Raw genomic sequence first — 6,034 nt, 5'->3', positions numbered from 1 at the left:
TGACCCCCACTGCCAACCTGCTCGCCCGCAACTGCCCTCCCGCCAGCCTGCTAACTCCCAACTGGCCCCCCCTGCCAGCCTGCTCGTCCCCTACTGCTCCCCCCACCGCCAGCCTGATCACCTCCAACTGCCCTCTCCTCCTGGCCTGATCGCCCCTAACTGCCTGTCTCGGCCCCGCTACCATGGCTTTGTCCGGAAGGATGTCCGGAAGGTCTCCCGGAAAGTCTCCCGATCTAATTAGTATATTACTCTTTTATTAGTATAGATAGAGGCCTGGTGCACAGGTGGGGGCTGGTTGGTCTTCCCTGAAGGGAGTCCCGGATCAGGGTGGGGGTCCCCTTGGGGGGCGGGGCCGGCATGGACAAGGAGCCTGGGGTGGTTTGCAGGCCGGCCAAGCCCCCATCGGGGTGGGGGTCCCCACTGGGGGGCGTTGCCAGCCTGGGCGAGGGGCTGAGGGCCGTTTTCAGGCTGGCCACACCCCCTTCAGGGTGGGGGTCCCCACTGCGGGACAGGGCTAGCCTGGGTGAGGGCGGTTTGCAGGCCAGCCAAGCCCCCCGCTTTGTCCAGAAGGTCTCCGGAAGGTCTCCCGGTCTAATTAGCATATTACTGTTTTATTAGTATAGACAGTAATTTCCAAGTTAAATCTTCGATTCATCAACAAAAACAAACTTCTGAAATGTAAACAAAATTTGAGGAAGGAAAAAAAGTTTAACCTGGTCACTTATTTAGTTCCACCTAAAGAATTCTGATAAAGGAAATGTTTCAGGTCTAGTCTAATATAAAGTAGAAGTGCTAATGGTAGAACATGAAAAGACATTATATAAATACAGCCCCTTACATCTTATAGTAAAACATTCAATATTTTCTGAAGACTCTAAAACCAAATGAATTTTTTGGATAGTCCCACATGGCCATTATTCCAGGACAAAATGCCCACAGAGACCTTTCTGCTACATAGCAGCCAATCAGGTTACTCTGCCAGAAATATGTAAATAAGCCCTGACTGGTTTATCCTCAGTGGATAGAGCATCGGTCTGCAGACTGAAGGGTCCCGGGTTCGATTCCAGTCAAGGGCATGTACCTTGGTTGCGGGCACATCCCCAGTAGGGGGTGTGCAGGAGGCAGCTGATCAATGTTTCTCTCTCACTGATGTTTCTAACTCTCTATACCTCTCCCTTCCTCTCTGTAAAAAAATCAATAAAAATATATTTAAAAAAAAAAGAAATATGTAAATAAGACTCACTGTTTCCAGATTGCCTATAGTTTCTCCTCTTTACCCTCTCTTCTAAATCCTGTTTTTGCCTTTGTTTCTGGACAACTACTGACTGTTCTCCTTCACATAAATGAATTTGTGTGCAAAATGACTAAGAAAATGTTTCTCAGTTTTCTTTGAAAAGTGACTTTCATCCAGCCCTGGACCTCTTGAGTTTTTGGCTAACCTTCTCAGGCTCCTCTGGTGGTCTCATGCATGGATTTATATGTTCTTTCTGGTTCTGGCCAAATCTAATTTTGTTTCTAATTCTGATTTATTCATAGTCAATTACTATCCACACTGGTGACAGTTAGAATCTGAGGTTCTATTTTATGGTCTACCTATTTATTCATTGGCAAAGGCAGGAATTGGGAATCTAAAATCTGGCTTACAAATTTATTTGTCCATGTTCATTTGTCTGAGGATTCTGACAAATCCTAGCATACATAAATATGGAGTTGAGAAATCATGTCTTCTATCTCATAGAGAGATGATGGCATGCTTATTTTGTATTTATGTGGATTCCTCTAAATCCAAAAATCAAAGGTCTTTATCCTCTTACACTCTGTCTAATGTTTTTATTCATTAGGGTTTTAAAAGTTGTCAATAGCTACCCTTAAAAATGGTGGAGATGGTGAACTTTGTTTTTTATTTTACCCCAATTTTAAAACATTTAAGTATTTAACAAAACCAAGGGGGAGTAAATGGATGCTACACTGGCACGTTCCCAAGACCAAACTGGAATTATAACTAAAATACAAAAAAAAAAAATCTTGAATAATCAACTGAGGACTAACTGGAGAGAACCCTGATAACCAAGAAAGGGAAGTGGAGACTACATAGAGACTGGAGGCCAAAAAAGGGTTGGCCAGGCACCCACAGACAGCAGCTGAAGTTCTGGAGGGACATTTCAGCTGTGGGGAGTTCCAACCGAGGACTCTGGGGTCTAAACCCCAAGCTGGGCACCCCAGCAAAGAGCACCAGAACTGAGAAAGTTGCCAACATAACATCTGGCTATGAAAAGCAGAAGGGTTGTTGTCTACCAGGGAGAGATGGCTGGAAATGCAGGCATCCACATAAAGGGCCAACACACAAAACTTCATGTACAGCCACTCACCTTGGGCTCCGCAGAGGGAGGCCACAGTGGACTGGAGCTATGTAAGCAGAAGCCAGGGTTGGGGACAATGGAGTTAGAGCTCTGGAGACAGACACCCTTATTTCCTGTGCTGAGTCATTCCATCAGCAGCAGAGATCATCTTTCTCAGGCACACATTTGCTAGCCAAGCAGCTTTTGCGTGGGGAGCAGACAGCTGACCCACCCTATTAGAAAACCCCTTGTCCCACCCTGTGGAGTTTCTGTGGACAATTAAGAGACTAGAATAACAATTAGCCCCCAAGTAGAAGCAATTGCTCCACCCTATTAGAAAACCTCTTACTCCACCTGTGGATGATTGCCAGAGGACTACTCAAGAATGAATCCAATCCAGGATGAAGTGGGTCTTTGGAGGCGTTGAGTCTTTGCCTGATCTAATTTGTCAGAAACAGCATTTGACACAGTCCTACACTAGAGATTGAGAGGTGTAGTAGATCTACCTAATATATAGTCACAAACCCAAATAGGCAGCCAAAACAATGAGACAAAGAAACGACCCCCAAAGAAAGAACAAGAAAATTCTACAGAAGAAGACATAAATAAAATCAAGATAAGAAATTTATCTGCTATAGAGTCCAGAATAATGATGGTAAAGATGCTCATCAGCATGAGAAAAAATAAAGTGCCTATGAAAACAGAACAGTTGGAAATAAAGAATGACATAGCACAAATAAAGAACACATTGGAAGAAATACACAGCCGATTAGGGGAAGCTGAGGATCAGATCAGTGCATTAGAAGGCAGATTAAAAAAAGTCACTCAATTAGAGAATCAAAAAGAAAAAACAACTAAAAAACAGGAGGGCAGCTTAGGGGAGCTGTGGGACAACATGAAATGTAACAATATTCGCATAATAGGTGTGCCAGAAGAGACAGAAAGGGAGCAAAGGATAGAGAACGTATTTAAAGAAATAATGGCAGAAAACTTCCCTAACCTGGTCAAGAAAAAGTCACACAAGTTCAGGAGGCACAGAGAACCTCAAACAAGAAGAACTCAAACACACCCACACACAGACACATCATAATTAAATGCTAAAAATTAAAGTCAAAGAGAGAATTTTAAAGGCAGCGAGAGAAAAACAAATTGTTACGTACAAAGGAGCTCCCATAAGGCTGTCAGCTGATTTTTCATCAGAAACTCTAAAGGCCAGAAGGGAATGGCATAAAGTACTCAAGGTAATGAAAAGCAAGGATCTGAAAGCAAGGTCACTATATCCAGGAAGGCTGTCATTGAAAAGAGATGGTGAAATAAAGAGCTTCCCAGACAAAGGCTAAAGGAGGTCATCACCACCAAGCCAGCATTACAAGAAATGCTAAAGGGGACAGAACCTAGCGAGAGAACCTGGCTGAAGAACCTAGAGTCAGACAGAATTAAAATGGCAATAAATAAGTACCCATCAATAATAACCTTAAATGTAAATGGATTAAATGCTCCAATCAAAAGACACAGGGTAGTTGAATGGATACAAAAACATGACCCAACTAACTATATGCTGTCTACAAGATATCCACCTCACAACAAAAGACTCATACAGGATGAGAGTGAAGGAATGGAAAAATTTTTTCCAGGCAAATGGAAAAGAAAAAAAGCTGGGGTAGCAATACTCATATTGGACAATATAGACTTCAAAATGAAGGCCATCACAAGAGAAAATAAAGGTCACTACATAATACTAAAGGGATTAATCCAACAAGAGGATGGACAGAACCCTGGTAAACATATATGCACCCAATATAGAAACACCTAACTGTATAAGAAACTTCTAGAGGACATTAAGGGAAAGATCGAAAATAATTCAGTCATAGTAGGGTATTTTAACACCTGCTGGCTTTACTGAATACATCATCCAGACAAAAAATTAACAAGGGAACAGTGACTCTAAAGCAGTGGTCAACAACCTTTCAGACCTCACAGACCACCAGTGGTCCGCGGACGACCGGTTGGTGACCACTGCTCTAAAGGACAAACTAGATCAGATGGATTTAATTTTTTTAAAATATATTTTTATTGATTTTTTACAGAGAGGAAGGGAGAGGGATAGAGAGTTAGAAACATTGATGAGAGAGAAACATTGATCAGCTGCCTCCTACATACCCCCTACTGGGGATGAGCCTGCAACCAAGGTACATGCCCTTGACCGGAATCAAACCTGGGACCCTTCAGTCCGCAGGCCGACGCTCTATCCACTGAGCAAAACCGGTCAGGGCCAGATGGATTTAATTGACAATTATAGAATATTTCACACCAAAGCTGCAGAATATACATTCTTGTCAACATGGGTCATTCACAAAGACAGACCACATGTTAGGATACAAAACAAGTCTCTACAAGTTCAAGAAGATTGAAAACATATCAAGCATCTCAGAACACAGTGGAATGAAATTAGAAATCAACTAGAGTTTAAACACCCCAAAACATTCAAATACATGGAGGCTAAATAGCATGTTATTAAGCAATGAATGGGTTACCAATGAGATCAAGAAAAAAGAAAAAACTTCCTGGAAACAAATGAAAATGAACACACAACAACACAAAATCTGTGGGACACAGCAAAAGCAGTTCTGTAAGGGAAGTTCATAGTAACATAAGCCTACCTCAAGAAATAAGAAAAAGGGCTAATAAACTATTTAACCCTACAACTTCAGGAATTATAAAGACAACAAGAAGAAAAGCCCAGAGTAAGTAGGAAGGAAATAATGAAGATTAGAGCAGAAATAAATTACATAGAAAAACAATACAAAAAAATCAATGAAACCAAGAGCTGGTTCTTTGAAAAGATAAACAAGATTGATGAACCATAAGCCAGACTCATCAAGAAACAAACAGAGAACCCAAATAAATAAAACCAGACATGAAAGCAGTGAAGTAAGCAGTGACACAACAGAAATACAAAGGATTGTAAGAAAATACTATGAACAAATAAATGCCAACAAGCTGGACAATATGGATGAAATAGACAAATTCCTAGAAAAATACAATATCCCAAAACTGAATCAGGAAGAATCAGAAAACCTGAGTAGGCCAATAACAATTGATGAAATAGAGCCAGTAATAAAAAACAACAACTTCTAGCCATTAAAAGCCCTGGTCCAGATGGCTTCACAGGGAGTTTTCCCAAACATTCAAAGAACTAACATCTATACTCCTCAAATTATGCAAAACAATCCCAGAGAAAGAATCACTTCCAGACCCTTTTTATGAGGCCATTATTACCCTAATTCCAAAACCAGATAAAGACACTATAAAGAAAGAGAATTACAGGCCAATATCCCTGATGAACATAAATGCTAAAATCCTCAAACAAAATATTACCAAATAAGATCCAGCGATATATTGAAAAGATTATACACCATGACCAAGAGGGATTTATTCCAGAATTGCAAGGATGGTAAAATATTTGCAAATCAATAAACGTGATACATTATATAAACAATTTGAAAGACAAAAATCACATGATCATATCAATAGAAGCAGAGAAAGCATTCAACAAAATTGAACACCCATTTTTTATTTTTTTTTAAATTAAATCTTTATTGTTCAGATTATTACATTGGTTCCTCTTTTTTCCCACCATAACTCCCCTCCACCCAGTTCCCCCCCCACCCTCCGTCCTCACTCCCCACCCCCTG

General features: G+C 41.0%; 1 protein-coding gene across 2 annotated transcripts in view; it reads right to left on the bottom strand.

The window, feature by feature from the left end:
* The window catches only part of GCC2 (GRIP and coiled-coil domain containing 2), a 101,792-nt gene that overhangs the window by 55,899 nt on the left and 39,859 nt on the right, over positions 1-6,034 (bottom strand). The window lies entirely within an intron of this gene.

This window comes from Myotis brandtii, unplaced genomic scaffold (assembly GCF_000412655.1).
Source record: "Myotis brandtii unplaced genomic scaffold, ASM41265v1 scaffold842, whole genome shotgun sequence".
NCBI lineage: Eukaryota > Metazoa > Chordata > Mammalia > Chiroptera > Vespertilionidae > Myotis > Myotis brandtii.
The sequence above is the reverse complement of the archived record's forward strand: the minus strand, read 5'-3'. Positions and strand labels throughout refer to the sequence as shown.